Source organism: Liolophura sinensis, chromosome 11, assembly GCF_032854445.1.
Source record: "Liolophura sinensis isolate JHLJ2023 chromosome 11, CUHK_Ljap_v2, whole genome shotgun sequence".
In the NCBI taxonomy this organism is placed as follows: domain Eukaryota; kingdom Metazoa; phylum Mollusca; class Polyplacophora; order Chitonida; family Chitonidae; genus Liolophura; species Liolophura sinensis.
The window spans coordinates 31,339,392-31,358,814 of NC_088305.1; the positions used below are offsets into that span (position 1 = coordinate 31,339,392).

Below are 19,423 nucleotides of genomic sequence, written 5' to 3' on the forward strand. Positions count from 1 at the left end.
GTCTACCTTTCTTCCTGTTGATTTACATTTCCTTGCCAGATAGAAGGCCTACAGATTCGGACTATGTAAGGAGACAGGAAAGATTTTGGTGCAAATAAACTTGAATGGTGTAAGCACAGAAGAGATTGTTTGTTGGCAGTATGATGCCCTGATAAGACATAAAACAGCCCTGTTTCTATCTGGGTTAGTATAAATCAAACTCCATGTTCACACTGGTAAGATAAGAGAACTGCTTACATTTTGAGCATCCTGCTGAAGACTGTTTCCCAACCCAAACCCAGGACTTTCACTAGTTTTATCAATGACATATTACAGAGATTGAGAAATAGGTAACCTTTACTAGAACTGGGAGGAACAACTGGAATCAAGGCCAATGTCTAAAACAGAAATGTTGTTCAAGTCCAAAACCAGTCCAAAAATGCAAGAACCCTTCTAGTAGAATTTCATCTTTGTTTATCCTGAAAGACAGCTGCATAGGTTTTATTCACATTTATGAGTTCACCTTTTGACTCCTGTCTTTTTACATGTATACACATTTCCTGGATTTAGGACATGGAAATAAGGCACCATGTTGTCGGTACAAGTATAGAAATACACTTATAAAGGACTCGGTAGCCGAGGTGGTTAGCATGTTAGCGCGGGGCAATGACCCAGGAGCCTCTCACCAATGCAGTCGCCATGAGCTCATGCTGGCTTCTCCCTGGTCATACATGGGAAGGTCCTGTACCAACCTGCAGATGGTTGTGTGTTTCCCCAAGCTCTGCCCGGTTTTCTCCCAAAGCAATGCTGACCGCCCTCATATAATTGCAATATTCTTGAGGACGGCATAAAACAAAAAAAAAAAACAAAAAAAAACACTAAATAATAAAAGCAAAAACCTAAACAAATAAATCAAAACCTTACATATTTTAAGCTTTATAGGATTCATATTATGAAAGTCTGAAGAAATTGCAAGTATCTACCAAATCAGTTTACATCCTGATTCAAGACGTTTTGATCTTCTCTGCAATAATAACATTTATCGATGTGCTTTAAAACAGACGATCTAGAATAGCAGTTTGGCTCTCCGTATTCTAGAGCCCAGTTGGTTTGACAACAGAGTTTTACGTGTCTATTGAGGGTGATGTAAAACAGAAGTTCCTGAAATTGTCCCATGAAGCTTTAAGAGTGAAAGAATACAAATCAATCAATATTTTGATTTTTCTTTTTTCATCTTCTTCTTTTTGCATCTTTTTCTTCTGACTTTTCTGGTTTGGTTTGGAACTAGCCCTATATACAGGCATAAGGTTCAAACATGGCATACACTATTCCCTGTCTGGGGTTATCATTGCAACGGCCAGCTTGACAGAGAATGAGTGCCTAAGTAGCAAAACAGGGTTCAATTCCAGGCCTGGCCAAAAGTATTATGAACAACAATGGTTAATTTTAGCAGGAGTTATCCAGGTGCTCAGCCCTGGGAGGCTGTTTGGCTACATGACAGACAGCTAACCCACGGGTGTTCAGTTCAGCTCAATTCTACAAGGATGCATATATGGGTCGTGTCATGTGTCTTTGACATGGCCTTCCAGTGATGCGGTGCTACCAATATTAAACCATAGCAGAGCAGCCTGCTTCAAGAAGATACAACTGTGAAATCTCCAAAATAAATCTGTAAGCAGGGGCTGTTTCATAATCCCTCAACATATTCCAACAAACCAACTATGCAACGCTGATGTTTTTCAGAATGGCCTAACAAATCTGATAAACAAGCAAGCCTCAAAGAATATCTCCCTGTACACCCTGGGGAGAAGCAGGAATTTCTTCACATGTATATCCCGCCAGGCTACATGAAACATCTTTGTAACAACAAGTCCCAAAACAAAGTTATCTGCACTACCAGTAGCCGTACCACGGGATTTAGTATAAAATAAGATAAGTCTTGATGACTTCTTACAGCAGAAATCCATCACTCTTCCACAGCATATTTTAATGATTAGTGTACATCATAAAATGATATATATGTTTGTTATATGTACATATAAGTGATTTTCTTCATCAGTGATTCACAAAGCTTTACAACAGGACAGATTGTGACACTCACTTTTAAAGATCCGCGTCATCATGCATTAATACCAAACTATTTGAAAACAATTTTAGCAGCATCATCATAATCCAGTTTGTCACTCTTTGTCGTATTTTTCACTACTGATCCTACAACTAAACTGATACACGAACATTTAATTTCTAGACACTTAACCTGGGTAACACATTAAAAGGCCACCTTTTTTGTATTCGAAAAATGAAGAGTTACATGCAAATACTTCACATCAGGAGTAATAATCAATGTTTTTGTATGTTGAATAACGGTTTATGACATAAGCAATACAAAAATGTGGCAACTTTGACCCAATGGCACAAAATCAGAGCAAACTGTCCAAATAATTACCTTTCACAAAATATCACCCTCCTTTCCGCTGTTCAACATCGGCAATTAAGTTATTAATGAAATCTTTTTCAAACTTCAGAATCCTTTTAACACTGTAAACGGTACAGGTACAAGTCTGATATATACTGAAAGGCAACAATTTGAGCTGTTCATGGTCAATCCTGAACATATGATTTGATTAGCGAATACTGACGTTTTATCCAAAATGTCTTGCAAGGTATCGCTAAAACTGTAAGTACTCGGGTCCCATGCCTGGACATCTTTCACTATTACACCTAATAGTGTCCTCACGGGTACATGTGTACTATGTATATACACAGTGATCCATGAATAACAGACCACACCCAACCTCTGCAGCTTTTGTATAACTACTAACAGACAATATCAGGATCAGTTTACACATGTCTAAACTAGCAGAGTTTACATACCAGGATAAACTATCAATACACAGGTGGCATTTAGAGCTCTGTTTACCTCCCTTGAATTGTTGTTTTAACATTGATAGCTTCATTCATACTGGAGAGCCTATGGATCATGGATCTTAGGGAACCATGTGGAACAGTTCCTACTAGTGAGCCTGTTTGTTATACTGTAATTCTTCAACCTTTTCGCACGCTTTCAAAGTGTTTATTCAACCATATTCTGAACGCATTGTGTAGACTGATAAAATAATTTTTCTGTATGGCCAACCAAACATATGCAGTTTTGTGTCTAAAATCAAATTTAAAAGTACACATAAATTGCACTGAAAGTTTCTGTTTGATATGCGAAAATGTTGAGAAATTAGAGTGCATACAATGTATATGACCTGAACATCAAAATGAAACCGCTGGTATATGATCATACACAAAAAACTAAAATTCGTCTTTGGTTTATTGACTGACGTACTGATATAGTCAGAACTACAAAAAGGATCTGAACAGTGGATACACGGAACTGTGACACGGATAGGCCGACATTGTCTTGAACTGTGTTATGAATACACTGTCTTGATTGAACTGTTATATTAATACATCCAGTGTACTGAATTTTGATTTGGATACGTCGTCTTCAACTGTGATTTGGATACAAAAATGTTCAACTGTGATCTGTGATGCAATGTCTTGATCTCTACGTGATTTCGACACTCATAACCTACATCTACTTGGACTTAAAAGCCTTCACTGGTTTACAACGGAACAGTCACACCATAAAAGTACAGGTTTTTTTTTTTTCGCATACCACATGTCAAACAGCCTTAACTAAGAATTGAACTTTCCCTTTCATTACATGGTTTTACCTCTACTTTCTCACTGCATACATCTACAAGTAGCTGCCTCAGTTGATCAGATGTCCCACACTGTTGTAATCACAGCGCAAACAACAAGGCTGTTCTCCCTCATTCCTCACCATTCTCTGGCTTATTCTTAACCAAACATGACTCTTGATCTGGGCCTAACAACCCTGCTCAGGTGAAGATCACAGGTGAGTTCAGCTAGACAAACACCTGGCCACATTTACATCACCTTCAGCTCAACTGTTTTGTTTGACCGTTAAGTCTAACAGGTCAGTGGCAATATCACAGAGTTTTCAAACTAACACTGGACTTCAAACAAAGTCATGTTTGCCCAAGAAAAGACTGTCTAACAATTACCAACCTTGTTGCAGTTTTTAAATATTTCTTACTATAAGGTGATGTTTATTAGCGTTCTTCCACACCTGTAGGTCGGCACGAAGAAACGTGTAAAAACTCTAAACTCTTGACCTTCAAATGACCTTCTCATTTTGAGTCAAATTATTCCTGGAATGCCATGTAGCCTACATGTAACAGGGCACAAAATTCATGTGGACTGTAGACATATACAGAATGCTGGCCTCCTACATTCTCTTACATGTACCAAAGTGTTTACTGCTCTGGACCCAGTTGTTCAAAGTGTATTAGGACTTAATCCAGGTATTAGCCTTAGTCCAGCCAAAGTAGCACTGACTTTGTACATGTATTCCAATGAGACCAGTATTAACTTCAGTCCAGACTAAGTGGCATTGACTTTGTACATGTATTCCAATGAGACCAGTATTAACTTTAGTACAGACTAAGTGGCATTGACTTTGTACATGTATTCATAAGAGACCAGTATTAACTTCAGTCCAGACTAAGTGGCATTGACTTTGTACATGTATTCCAATGAGACCAGTATTAACTTTAGTCCAGACTAAGTGGCATTGACTTTGTACATGTATTCCAATGAGACCAGTATTAACTTCAGTCCAGACTAAGTGGCATTGACTTTGTACATGTATTCCAATGAGACCAGTATTAACTTTAGTCCAGACTAAGTGGCATTGACTTTGTACATGTATTCCAATGAGACCAGTATTAACTTTAGTACAGACTAAGTGGCACTGACTTTGTACATGTATTATGATGAGACCGGTATTAACTTTAATCCAGACTAAGTGGCATTGACTTTGTACATGTATTCCAATGAGACCAGTATTAACTTTAGTACAGACTAAGTGGCATTGACTTTGTACATGTATTCCAATGAGACCGGTATTAACTTTAGTCCAGACTAAGTGGCATTGACTTTGTACATGTATTCCAATGAGACCAGTATTAACTTCAGTCCAGACTAAGTGGCATTGACTTTGTACATGTATTCCAATGAGACCGGTATTAACTTTAATCCAGACTAAGTGGCATTGACTTTGTACATGTATTCCAATGAGACCAGTATAAACTTTAATACAGACTAAGTGGCATTGACTTTGTACATGTATTATGATGAGACTGGTATTAACTTTAGTCCTGACTAAGTGGCACTGACTTTGTACATGTATTCATAAGAGACCAATATTAACTTTAGTCCAGACTAAGTGGCATTGACTTTGTACATGTATTCATAAGAGACAAGTATTAACAGTTAGGCCAGCTGTCTTAACTTTAACACGCTAAGTGGCATTGACTTTGTACATGTATTCATAAGAGACCAGTATTAACAGTTAGGCCAGCTGTCTTAACTTTAACACACTTGTAATGAGCGCCATACAGATATAAATGTATCCTCCACAGACAGCATATAGCATGTATCTATATACAGTGTGTACAGGTAATCAATACACAGTATGTATCTATATACTTTGTGTACCGGTGATCAGTGCTATACAGTATGTATCTATAAAGAGTGTGTACATGTGATCAGAGCTATACAGTATATATCTAAATACAGTGTGTACAGGTAATCAGTACACAGTATACAGTATGTATCTATATACAGTGTGTACAGGTAATCAGTACACAGTATACACTGTGTATCTACATGTATATACAGTGAGTACAGGCAATCAGTACACAGTAAGTATCTAAATACAGTGTGTACAGGTAATCAGTACACAGTATACTGTATGTATCTATATACAGTGTGTACAGGTAATGAGCACAGAGTAAACAGGTGTATCTATAAACAGTGTGTACAGGTAATCAGTACACAGTATACAGTATGTATCTATATACAGTGTGTACAGGCAATCAGTACATAGTATACACTGTGTATCTATATACAGTGAGTACAGGCAATCAGTACACAGTAAGTATCTATATACAGAGTGTACAGGTAATCAGTACACAGTATATAGTATGTATCTATATACAGTGTGTACAGGTAATCAGTACACAGTATATAGTATGTATCTATATGTGTGTACAGGTAATGAGCTCACAGTACACAGGTGTATCTATATACAGTGTGTACAGGTAATCAGTACACAGTATACAGTGTGTATCTATATACAGTGTGTACAGGTGATCAGTACACAGGTGTATCTATAAACAGTGTGTACAGGTAATCAGTACACAGTATACAGTGTGTATCTATATACAGTGTGTACAGGTGATCAGTACACAGGTGTATGTATAAACAGTGTGTACAGGTAATCAGTACACAGTATACTGTGTGTATCTATATACAGTGTGTACAGGTGATCAGTACACAGTATACAGTGTGTATCTATATACAGTGTGTACAGGTAATCAGTACACAGTATACTGTATGTATCTATATACAGTGTGTACAGGTAATCAGTACACAGTATACTGTATGTATCTATATACAGTGTGTACAGGTAATCAGTACACAGTATACTGTATGTATCTATATACAGTGTGTACAGGTAATCAGTACACAGTATACTGTATGTATCTATATACAGTGTGTACAGGTAATCAGTACACAGTATACTGTATGTATCTATGTACAGTGTGTACAGGTAATCAGTACACAGTATACTGTATGTATCTATATACAGTGTGTACAGGTAATCAGTACACAGTATACTGTATGTATCTATGTACAGTGTGTACAGGTAATCAGTACACAGTATGTATCTATATACAGTGTGTACAGGTAATCAGTACACAGTATACTGTATGTATCTATATACAGTGTGTACAGGTAATCAGTACACAGTATACTGTATGTATCTATATACAGTGTGTACAGGTAATCAGTACACAGTATACAGTGTGTATCTATATACAGTGTGTACAGGTACTCAGTACACAGTATACTGTATGTATCTATATACACTGTGTACAGGTAATCAGTACACAGTATACTGTGTGTATCTATATACAGTGTGTACAGGTGATCAGTACACAGTATACAGTGTGTATCTATATACAGTGTGTACAGGTAATCAGTACACAGTATACAGTGTGTATCTATATACAGTGTGTACAGGTGATCAGTATACAGTGTGTATCTATATACAGTGCGCACAGGTAATCAGTACACAGTATACAGTGTGTATCTATATACAGTGTGTACAGGTGATCAGTATACAGTGTGTATCTATATACAGTGTGTACAGGTAATCAGTACACAGTATACAGTGTGTATCTATATACAGTGTGTACAGGTAATCAGTACACAGTATACAGTGTGTATCTATATACAGTGTGTACAGGTAATCAGTACACAGTATACTGTATGTATCTATATACAGTGTGTACAGGTAATCAGTACACAGTATACTGTATGTATCTATATACAGTGTGTACAGGTAATCAGTACACAGTATACAGTGTGTATCTATATACAGTGTGTACAGGTAATCAGTACACAGTATACAGTGTGTATCTATATACAGTGTGTACAGGTGATCAGTATACAGTGTGTATCTATATACAGTGTGCACAGGTAATCAGTACACAGTATACAGTGTGTATCTATATACAGTGTGTACAGGTGATCAGTATACAGTGTGTATCTATATACAGTGTGTACAGGTAATCAGTACACAGTATGTATCTATATACAGTGTGTACAGGTAATCAGTACACAGTATACTGTATGTATCTATATACAGTGTGTACAGGTATTCAGTACACAGTATACAGTGTGTACCTATAAACAGTGTGTACAGGTAATCAGTACACAGTATACAGTATGTATCTATAAACAGTGTGTACAGGTAATCAGTACACAGTATGTATCTATATACAGTGTGTACAGGTAATCAGTACACAGTATACAGTGTGTACCTATAAACAGTGTGTACAGGTAATCAGTACACAGTATACTGTATGTATCTATATACAGTGTGTACAGGTAATCAGTACATAGTATATAGTATGTATCTATATACAGTGTGTACAGGTAATCAGTACATAGTATACAGTGTGTACCTATAAACAGTGTGTACAGGTAATCAGTACACAGTATACTGTATGTATCTATATACAGTGTGTACAGGTAATCAGTACATAGTATACAGGTGTATATGTATCCTCCACAGACAAAAACTTCCATGTTCTCTGCTTGTTCACTGGATGAAAAGACCAGATGGAAAGACGATACAGCCAAATAGCTAACCCTCCCCCCTTTTTCCCCCATCCAGAGTAAGGTAAACTGGTAACCCATCAGTAGAGATGTATCACATGAACGGTAAACACTTCATGTCGCCGCATACTCCTCTCACTTCTGACTCGTTCTTTAATTCTTCAATTAACGCGCAGCCGAGCGGTGCACAAAACCCTAGTAGTGCTGCAATTACGCACATCAGTGAGCCGACGGATATACGAGTCAGATCAAAGGCCCTCTGTACAAACAGGGCATTAGGCCTGCTTACAAACATGTAGTCAGCTTCTACTTCTGTTTCCGCGCAGAACCATGAGCTATTGGGCTGGGAAGTGAACAGAATAATATCTGACTAAACCATGCACATGCAGACATGGATCAAAACACAAGCTTTTCTACAGTTAGAACTTTCTAATTAATTAAAGCTTATCGCAAGCAAAAGGGATACTTTGGGTGTATGATGTAAGGACTGTGCATTAAATGTTGGCATCAAAAGGATCATTTCAAGGCCTTTATGGGCTTCAGAAAGTGCATTCTTACATCCTGAAATAAGTGTGATACAGCATTTCTACATACTGAAATAAGTGTGATACAGCATTCTTACATCCTGAAATAAGTGTGATACAGCATTCTTACATCCTGAAATAAGTGTGATACAGCATTTCTACATACTGAAATAAGTGTGATACAGCATTTCTACATACTGAAATAAGTGTGATACAGCATTCTTACATCCTGAAATAAGTGTGATACAGCATTTCTACATACTGAAAGAAGTGTGATACAGCATTCTTACATCCTGAAATAAGTGTGATACAGCATTTCTACATACTGAAATAAGTGTGATACAGCATTTCTACATACTGAAATCAGTGAAACACAGCATTTTTCACACTTAACTTATTTACTTGACTTAATTACTTAATTTTTCAGCCATGTGACGACAAAGGAGTCCTTCGAGTGCATATACATGTAATGTGCCTCCGTGTTGAGGGACGGATTACTCATGCTCTTTTATCTAGTGCTGCTTCACTGAGAAGGCAAGCAATACTGATACTGGACAACCAGCCCCTTGATGTTGAAAGCCAAGCAAGGAAGCCACAACTTCCTCTTTTAAGGTCTTAAGTGTGACTCCACCCAGGATTGACCCTGGATCAACTGCCTCTGAAGCGGAGGCTCTACCAACTGAGCCATGGGCCGGAGGTCTAACTCGATCTTAGGTTATAATTAAAACTGCCTGCTGGTTTACAGAGATTTTATAGCACTTCAGTCATCAAATACTTCTCACATACTTTGCACAGCAGGAAACAGTTTGGCAGAGGTCATATGGCACTGATAGCGGAGATTAACACCTCTAGGCAGAGGTCAAAAGCTTTGAAGGGTGTCCGCAAATATTAATCACTGACGGCAGTTTGTCTGGGCTGGTTTACAAAAATGTAACAATTTACAATGTATATGACTTAGCATGGACATGAGATAAAACAGATAATTATAACTAGGCTGACTCTCATGTTTCCTGGAGCTGAAAAAAGTGTAACAAAAGTCAGTGTAGACTAGATGTATACATGTACATGTAGTACCATACCTACATATAGTTTAATCACTTTCATTCAATTTATGTATTTATTTATTTGATTAAAGTTTTACACCGCACTCAAGAATACACCACACTCAAGAATATGGGACGTAACGGGGCAAAACCAGCGGGCAACCCTTTCCTACATTTCACTGAAAGTTTCATGGAAATAGGTTCAGTGGTCTGATTGTTTAGGAAGAGTTGCATGGGGAAATGTATTCGATAAGACGGACTGGAAAAAACTGCATGAAAAGATGAAGACTGAAGACTGCATTTATCTGGAAGAAAGGAAAAATTGAAGCACTCAAAAAAGCCTGCAAAGTTCTATAGTGTGCTGACTTCAAAAAGAAAATGTGAAACTAATAAACAGTAAAACAATTTATTTCAAAACTTGATAAATTTATCCAATGCAAATTACAGTTAGTGACATCTGATGATTGCTTCTCCAAAAGGACGTAGTATAAAGAGGAAAGTTCTAAACTATGCAGATATTATAAAAGTGTATTAATTACAAAAGTTGCAATGACATCCTATTTATAAAGCTCAGGTAAAAAAAAAAAAGAAACTTTATACCATCAATTGTAGGCTACAATATTCACTTCAATTTCCAGCTTGTGATCATTGAATGTTTGATTTACACAAACTCACTGTCTGTACAAGGAAATACTGGACACAAAACAAACAAAACACTGAGCCCAAAAAAAAAACATATTACAAGATGCTCATCCTTACAGAAGATGAAATTTAAAATTCATTTATGATTTTTCACAGCAGGAGCAATGTCTGCAGACAGTTCATTACTCTTCAAATGGAGAAAAGCTGTGGAAAGCTGCCCTGAGCTGACAAGATCCACAACCAATGAGACCAAAGTCACGAAGACAAAACACAATTGATTATATACTGACGGTTTCAAGCTTGTCGCTTTTGTCACTACTCATGTTTGCCAAAGTGTTTTCAAAGGCTATACCGTCACCGTCACAATGCTTCCACCTTAAACGCTTAAACTGGAAGCTAAAGACGGCTGGCCAGGGATTTTTTCTCTTTTGTGTGACCACTGAAAAGACCAGTCAGAAAGGAACTGATACACAGTTGAGTTAGAGATACCCCAGAACTGGTGCGATCCATTCAGTCAGCCACGTCCAACAGAAACCTAGCCACTTTGATTATTCAACGGGAGTGTTTTGGTAGATGTACCAATATGAAAGCGACTCTCTCATTCATCAGTCTGCCCGGGTCAGCCCCATGACCCCCACACCCGAGCGCTCCTCCAGACAAAACGGCCCCCAGGTTACTCCCGCTGCCGAGCCTATCCAGGGTTCATCTCAATAGAACACATCCAATATTGACAGATAGCAGTCAGCTCTATACCAAGTCGATAGCAGCTTGTTAGGACCCTCAACCACCATAACCTAGCTTTAACGATGGACTGGATGGAAGCATTATATTATCATTACTTTAATAATGGGCTATAAAACCATTATTTAAGCTGGACTACATTTGTTATACATTTGACTACATAACCATTTCTTCCTTTGTTATACTGGACTATATAACCATTTCTTCACTTGTTATACTGGGCTATACAACCATTTCTTCATTTGTTATACTGGACTATATAACCATTTCTTCATTTGTTATACTGGACTATATAACCATTTCTTCCTTTGTTATACTGGGCTATATAACCATTTCTTCATTTGTTATACTGGATTGTATAACCATTTCTTCATTTGTTATACTGGACTGTATAACCATTTCTTCATTTGTTATACTGGACTGTATAACCATTTCTTCATTTGTTATACTGGACTGTATAACCATTTCTTCATTTGTTATACTGGATTGTATAACCATTTCTTCATTTGTTATACTGGACTGTATAACCATTTCTTCATTTGTTATACTGGATTGTATAACCATTTCTTCATTTGTTATACTGGACTGTATAACCATTTCTTCATTTGTTATACTGGACTGTATAACCATTTCTTCATTTGTTATACTGGACTGTATAACCATTTTTTCACTTGTTATACTGGACTCCATAACCATTTCTTCATTTGTTATACTGGATTGTATAACCATTTCTTCATTTGTTATACTGGACTGTATAACCATTTCTTCATTTGTTATACTGGACTGTATAACCATTTCTTCATTTGTTATACTGGACTGTATAACCATTTCTTCATTTGTTATACTGGACTGTATAACCATTTCTTCATTTGTTATACTGGACTGTATAACCATTTCTTCATTTGTTATACTGGACTGTATAACCATTTCTTCATTTGTTATACTGGACTGTATAACCATTTTTTCACTTGTTATACTGGACTCCATAACCATTTCTTCATTTGTTATACTGGGCCATATAACCATTTCTTCATTTGTTATACTAGACTATATAACCATTTCTTCATTTGTTATACTGGACTATATAACCATTCCTTTCATACTGGACTGTATAACCATTACTTCAATGCTGGACTATATAACCATTCCTTTCATACTGGACTGTATAACCATTACTTTAATGCTGGACTGTATAACCATTACTTTAATGCTGGACTGTATAACCATTCCTTTAACACTGGACTGTATAACCATTACTTTAATGCTGGACTGTATAACCATTCCTTTAATGCTGGACTATATAACTATTCCTTTAATGCTGGACTGTACAACCATTCCTTTAATGCTGGACTGCATACTTAACTTCTTATTCTTTAATAGTGATGGAATCAAATGTCTGAAGAAGCAGTCGTCCAGCGTTCAAATTCTCAGTAATATGTATCCTCTTATCAAGTTGCAGTTATAAGCGCATCACTTATTATTCATGCGTAGATAGGCCTATGCAAAGTTTCACGGTACCTGCAAAAACAGCATGCACACCTACAACTGAAAAGCAGTCCATAAATACATGCAGGTAACTTAATCTATCCCCGCCTGCAAGTACATGCACGTATCACAGGGATTTCTAAATCACAGGTAATTTGTCAGGTAATCTATATCAACCAACAATTACCCAGCCCAAATTAAGCATAATTGTTTGTCATCAGCTGCATTACGCTGACAGGAAAGCATTTTACAGGACAAAGTTACAAATAACTCGTTGAGTTAGAGCCCTAAGATTGATGACTGTCAGACAAAGAATTGCGGATGTTACAGCGGTTCTGCTTTTTGAACAGAAACAATCACCCTGAAACTCTAGAACAAACGAAACCCAACACCCGCCTCCATGTAGGTGTAGTTATTTATCCTTTTACCGCTGCTTATTTGACTGGTCTGCATGGCTAATTGATCGTGTGACAGCTTTTCCATTTAAACGGGCATAGAGATCGATGTCTGTTCACCTTGGCACGGTCGGAGGATCAAGTGTCATTTTGACTTCAGCCACACCAGTAATACCGACAGATTAAAAACTTTCCACTATTAATGACATTCTGATCCGATTGCATATAGGTTTCAGCAACCCATGCTTTACAGCAGCTCACCTTATGATAACTCTAAAACGTTAACACTCTTAGAGGACTGCAAATAAATCAGTGCATGGAACTTTACCTCAAGTATAAATCAATATGGTAACTTTGGAATTTATTTTTTAACTTCAATGCACTGAGAGTGCTTTGACTGATTATTACATCATTATAGCGTTACATGATGATTGTAAATCAGAAATACAACTTAGTAACAGACAAATGCGGTAATTTATTGCTTTTATACTGTTTTTGTCTGGGGACTATTTCAAAAAGATGTTGTACATGTCTGATGATTGCACACATAGGACAATGGTACTGTAATAGTGACGTGCAAAATGTACAATAAGAAAATATTGCAGGTCGCTCTGTGAAACTGAGCCCTGGAAACAAACTGAGTATATGCTTACCCTGCATGGCACAATTTATATAATCACACATGATAGCAGAGAGAACTGTCAGAATCCTGAAATGGTCACATTACATGCCAAATTTAGCAAGCTTTACAGAATTTCATGTTAAATTAAACCCTCATTTATTAAAAAGCATTCCTGAATTTACAACAAATCGTGAAAAATTTTATCCCTGTTTATATCTGTGAACATCTGTGAATATCTGTGAACATCTGTGAATATCTGTGAACATCTGTGAATATCTGCGATGAACATGCAATAGCATTTTTAAAAACAATGAAACACTGAATTAGAATATGAAAGATATCCACTCAAAATTAAATCTCATCAGAAACTACAGAATCTTAAGGCTCTTCTGGCTGAGTAACAAACAGGGTTTTGTCTTTATAATCTGTCAGCAGACCAAGACTCTTCTGGCTGAGCAATATACAGGGTTTTGTCTTTATAATCTGTCAGCAGACCAAGGCCCTTCTGGCTGAGCAATAAACAAGGTTTTGTCTTTATAATCTGTCAGCAGACCAAGGCTCTTCTGGCTGAGTAACAAACAGGGTTTTGTCTTTATAATCTGTCAGCAGACCAAGGCTCTTCTGGCTGAGCAATAAACAAGGTTTTGTCTTTATAATCTGTCAGCAGACCAGGGCTCTTCTGGCTGAGCAATAAACAAGGTTTTGTCTTTATAATCTGTCAGCAGACCAAGACTCTTCTGGCTGAGCAATAAACAGGGTTTTGTCTTTATAATCTGTCAGCAGACCAAGACTCTTCTGGCTGAGCAATAAACAGGGTTTTGTCTTTATAATCTGTCAGCAGACCAAGGCTCTTCTGGCTGAGCAATAAACAAGGTTTTGTCTTTATAATCTGTTAGCAGACCAAGGCTCTTCTGGCTGAGTAACAAACAGGGTTTTGTCTTTATAATCTGTCAGCAGACCAGGGCTCTTCTGGCTGCCTAACAAACAGGGTTTTGTCTTTATAATCTGTCAGCAGACCAAGGCTCTTCTGGCTGAGCAATAAACAAGGTTTTGTCTTTATAATCTGTCAGCAGACCATGGCCCTTCTGGCTGCCTAACAAACAGGGTTTGGTCTTTATAATCTGTCAGCAGACCAGGGCTCTTCTGGCTGAGCAATAAACAAGGTTTTGTCTTTATAATCTGTCAGCAGACCAGGGCTCTTCTGGCTGAGCAATAAACAAGGTTTTGTCTTTATAATCTGTCAGCAGACCAAGGCTCTTCTGGCTGAGCAATAAACAAGGTTTTGTCTTTATAATCTGTCAGCAGACCAAGGCTCTTCTGGCTGCCTAACAAACAGGGTTTTGTCTTTATAATCTGTCAGCAGACCAAGGCTCTTCTGGCTGAGTAACAAACAGGGTTTTGTCTTTATAATCTGTCAGCAGACCAGGGCTCTTCTGGCTGCCTAACAAACAGGGCTTTGTCTTTATAATCTGTCAGCAGACCATGGCCCTTCTGGCTGCCTAACAAACAGGGTTTTGTCTTTATAATCTGTCAGCAGACCAAGGCTCTTCTGGCTGAGCAATAAACAAGGTTTTGTCTTTATAATCTGTCAGCAGACCAAGGCTCTTCTGGCTGAGCAATAAACAGGGTTTTGTCTTTATAATCTGTCAGCAGACCATGGCCCTTCTGGCTGAGTAACAAACAGGGTTTTGTCTTTATAATCTGTCAGCAGACCAGGGCTCTTCTGGCTGCCTAACAAACAGGGCTTTGTCTTTATAATCTGTCAGCAGACCAGGGCTCTTCTGGCTGCCTAACAAACAGGGCTTTGTCTTTATAATCTGTCAGCAGACCAGGGCTCTTCTGGTTGCCTAACAAACAGGGCTTTGTCTTTATACTCTGTCAACAGACCAAGGCTCTTCTGGCTGCCTAACAAACAGGGCTTTGTCTTTATAATCTGTCAGCAGACCAAGGCCCTTCTGGCTGAGTAACAAACAGGGTTTTGTCTTTATAATCTGTCAGCAGACCATGGCCCTTCTGGCTGAGTAACAAACAGGGTTTTGTCTTTATACTCTGTCAACAGACCAAGGCTCTTCTGGCTGAGTAACAAACAGGGTTTTGTCTTTATAATCTGTCAGCAGACCAAGACTCTTCTGGCTGAGCAATAAACAAGGTTTTGTCTTTATAATCTGTCAGCAGACCAAGGCTCTTCTGGCTGAGTAATAAACAGGGTTTGGTCTTTATAATCTGTCAACAGGCCAAATACAACACAGAGCAAACTCAACAATCTATTGTATACTTTTGATGCTTCCATACTTTCACACCAATAAATATAGGGTATCAGAAAGCCTTCATGCCTATAAATCTGCTATGGCTAGCGCAGCCTAATGACCCACGAGCCTCTCACCAATGCGGTCACTGTGAGTTCAAGTCCAACTCATGCTGGCTTCCTCTCCGACCATACGTGGGAGGGTCTGACAGCAACCAGCAGATGGTCGTGGGTATCCACCGAGCCCTGCCCAGTTTCCTCCCACCATAATGCTGGTCACCGTCATATAAGTGAAATATTCTTGAGGACGGCGTAAAACACCAATCAAATAAATAAAAACAATATAAATCTATTACATGCATGTACATGTATACTATTTGCTACTTCACAGGGTCTAGAGTAGCCTTCATACAGTACATATCGACAGGTATCATGATACACCAATGGCACTCTACTTCAGGGGAAAAGCCTGGAAAATAACCTAAATGGCTCTAAAAGGCTAGAGGTCAGCAGAAAACAATGGCCAAAATGAGCTGCCATGCAGTGAAGTATTAAAACAGGGTGTCACGTAATTATCACACGGATAATAGCATTATTAAGCACCTACGTGATAGGTCTATCAGTATAAAGATCAGTCACTAATGACATAGTTGAGCTGTATGTGACCCAGAGGATGGGCCCGCATTATTCATAAATGTTAGTGACCCAAACACCAGCCACCTATAAACTGGCCCGACAGTGGCTCAAGAGCACTGGCATTCAGTGCTTCCACCCTGTTTCATTTGAAAAATCTTGTCGGGGTAGTCAAAACTTTTAGAACTCTCACAAGAAGTTTAGTTGTCTAATTCTAACTGAAAGAGCCTTGAAACCTTTAACATGGGGCAACATAATAAATGGACAGATTTCATTCTTGTATATTCTGATAAGGATTTTGTAGTGTTGGCTAAAATATTTGTTGATGATTCACTGTACAGAGCAATAACAAGAACTTTCTACTTCCAAGGAAAACTGTACATGTCCATGCTACTAAAATCTCTTTCTAATCGTGGTTATCTCAATAATATAACAAACTTGGAGTCGTGTACAAAAATGAATGTGTTCACCCCTCTCCCCATTACCCCCCTGCCACCCCCCTGTCACCCCCCATCCTCAGCTACTTATCCATATCATGTTATGAACAAGTCCTAACTTTACTAATTGATATTCATGAGATCCACTTTAATATCCAATCAAAATTGAGGCAGAGTTTAAGCAGCCAATCCACACATGCACACAAGCATGATCAGTATACAGATCGCTAACTAATGGTTAATTATCAGCTTAGCAAATTAATTCACTTTATCTCTGTACAAAAGGGATGACGTATTGAGATGACAGTTTAAGTCTGATTGCCTCATTGGTTTTGCACAAGCGCCTTTGTTCAAACTGTGAGGATGTCACCATTCACACGCATACATGTACATCACAGGTCTGAGATAGACATGTATTGTTCAGCCGGCAAGGTATCCGCTCGTTAAGAGCGCCATCACCTGTCTTGTGACGATGTCTTTGTCGACCGGGCAGGACGTGCTGGGTATAGCCAGCTGACAGACTCACAATTATCTGTGCCTTGCTGCAGAGACACTGACAGGCAGTTGACCGCGTAAGGCTAACATGGAATTGCCAGAGTTCCATTTGAGGCCAGTTACTAAAGTGGCATCAACATCCTATAGGAACAGGTGTATTGGTCACTTAAACACTTAAAATCCGTTCTTCTATAACCGCCAGCATGTCGCCATGGCAACCAATCAACTCGGCGACATTTGAGTTTTCTTTTATGCCCTGCAAACTCACATGGCTGGTAAAACATTTCATTTTTAAAAAATGCATTTTTTAATATTTCCAATGCATTAAGTAGAAAAAGGACCTGTCAGAAGAATAGTGTTGATCGTGATGTAGAACTCTGCACCATCTGGTCCAACTTGTCCCTTACAAATCACTGACCTGAAATCATACACCTCTACAATCATAATAGCAAACGTAAACTGACTGAAAGCGTTCTTTGCAAGCGATTTTGACAATCTGCTTCTAAAGTAAAAAGAGAGCCACATGTATGTGACTTGCTCTTAAATTCAATACATCAAATTTTTTCTGCATTCAAGATTTTTTTTATTTATTTGTTTATATGATTGGTGTTTTACACCGTACTCAAGAATATTTCAGTTATGCAATGACAGCCAGCATTATGGTGGGAGGACACCCACGACCATCCGCAGGTTGCTGACAGACCATCCCAATTACAGCTGGAGAGGAAGCCAGCATTTAAGATTTTGATATTATGTTGAAAACAATTATGTGAAACGAATCCCAACATTGTTTCCCTGCTAAAAAAAACTGACACATTTGTGAACTTGTTCAGAAAATGGTCTAACAGACATCTAAATCAATGTTCAGACATTACTGTGTCCTTGGGCAGAAAATGGTCTACCAGACACCTGTCTCTTTGTTCAGATGTAAATTCGTGTCCTTGGTCAGAAAATGGTCTGACAGACATTTGTCTCTTTGTTCAGGAAATGGTCTGACAGACAGGTGTCACTTTGTTCAGGAGGTGGTCTGACAGACAGGCGTCACTTTGTTCAGGAGGTGGTCTAACAAATGTTCAAGTCTCACTGACAATTGATGATTTATGTCAATCAAATAACTGCCATGTTCATAATGTACTGTTACTATCATGATCAAATGCAAAGAATATATTCTCACCCCCATAAAATGACCCACTTTTGACAATTCATGACAACTTCTCACAAATAAGTCAAATATGCCTTTGAGATCACGTATCAAGTCTTTTAAACTTGGACCTCGCACCTACCCTGTGTGAAGAGTGATGTGAAAGCAAAAATATGCAAAGGTTAGCTGACTCTAGGAAAAAATATGATAGGGACAAAATAATGTTCTCTCCAATAAAGTATATCTGTAGAAAAAAAGAGAACATGACAAAAAAGGGGGGAAAAAATAAGCGGAAAAATTCAGTGTTGCAGAAGATTTCAAATTACTTAGATTCCTCAAGGCTGTGTCCTTTCCGTACCAGTGGAAATTAAAAGGCGGAGAAAAAGCCAAGGGCTGCTTGTTTTCTAAGGCTCAGCGAACACCCAGAGTTTTTTCAAGATCTGTTACAGAAATAATATACTTGGTTCTGTTGACTTGGAGGAACTGGGGAATTAGCACAGAGGTTTTCTTACATCACTTTAGGCGATGTTTTTTCTTCAACACAGCTTAAAATGCTATTTGGGCAATGCAAAGTTCACAGCAAAGGGAACACTTTCCCATGCCGAAAAGGGGCAATGTGTCACTGAGGTAAAAAAAGCTTATAACCTCTTTTAGACATCATCTACAGTACCTAAGAATAACAAGATTCAATTTGCTTGGTCCTTAGCAGACAAGAAGTGCCCATACACATGAGCTGTTACAAAGCACACAATCTAAGTACATGTATAGCATGATGC

General features: G+C 38.2%; 1 protein-coding gene across 3 annotated transcripts in view; it reads right to left on the bottom strand.

Moving 5' to 3' along the window:
- LOC135477403 (zinc finger CCCH domain-containing protein 10-like) overlaps positions 1 to 19,423 on the bottom strand; it is a 135,838-nt gene that overhangs the window by 10,015 nt on the left and 106,400 nt on the right. The window lies entirely within an intron of this gene.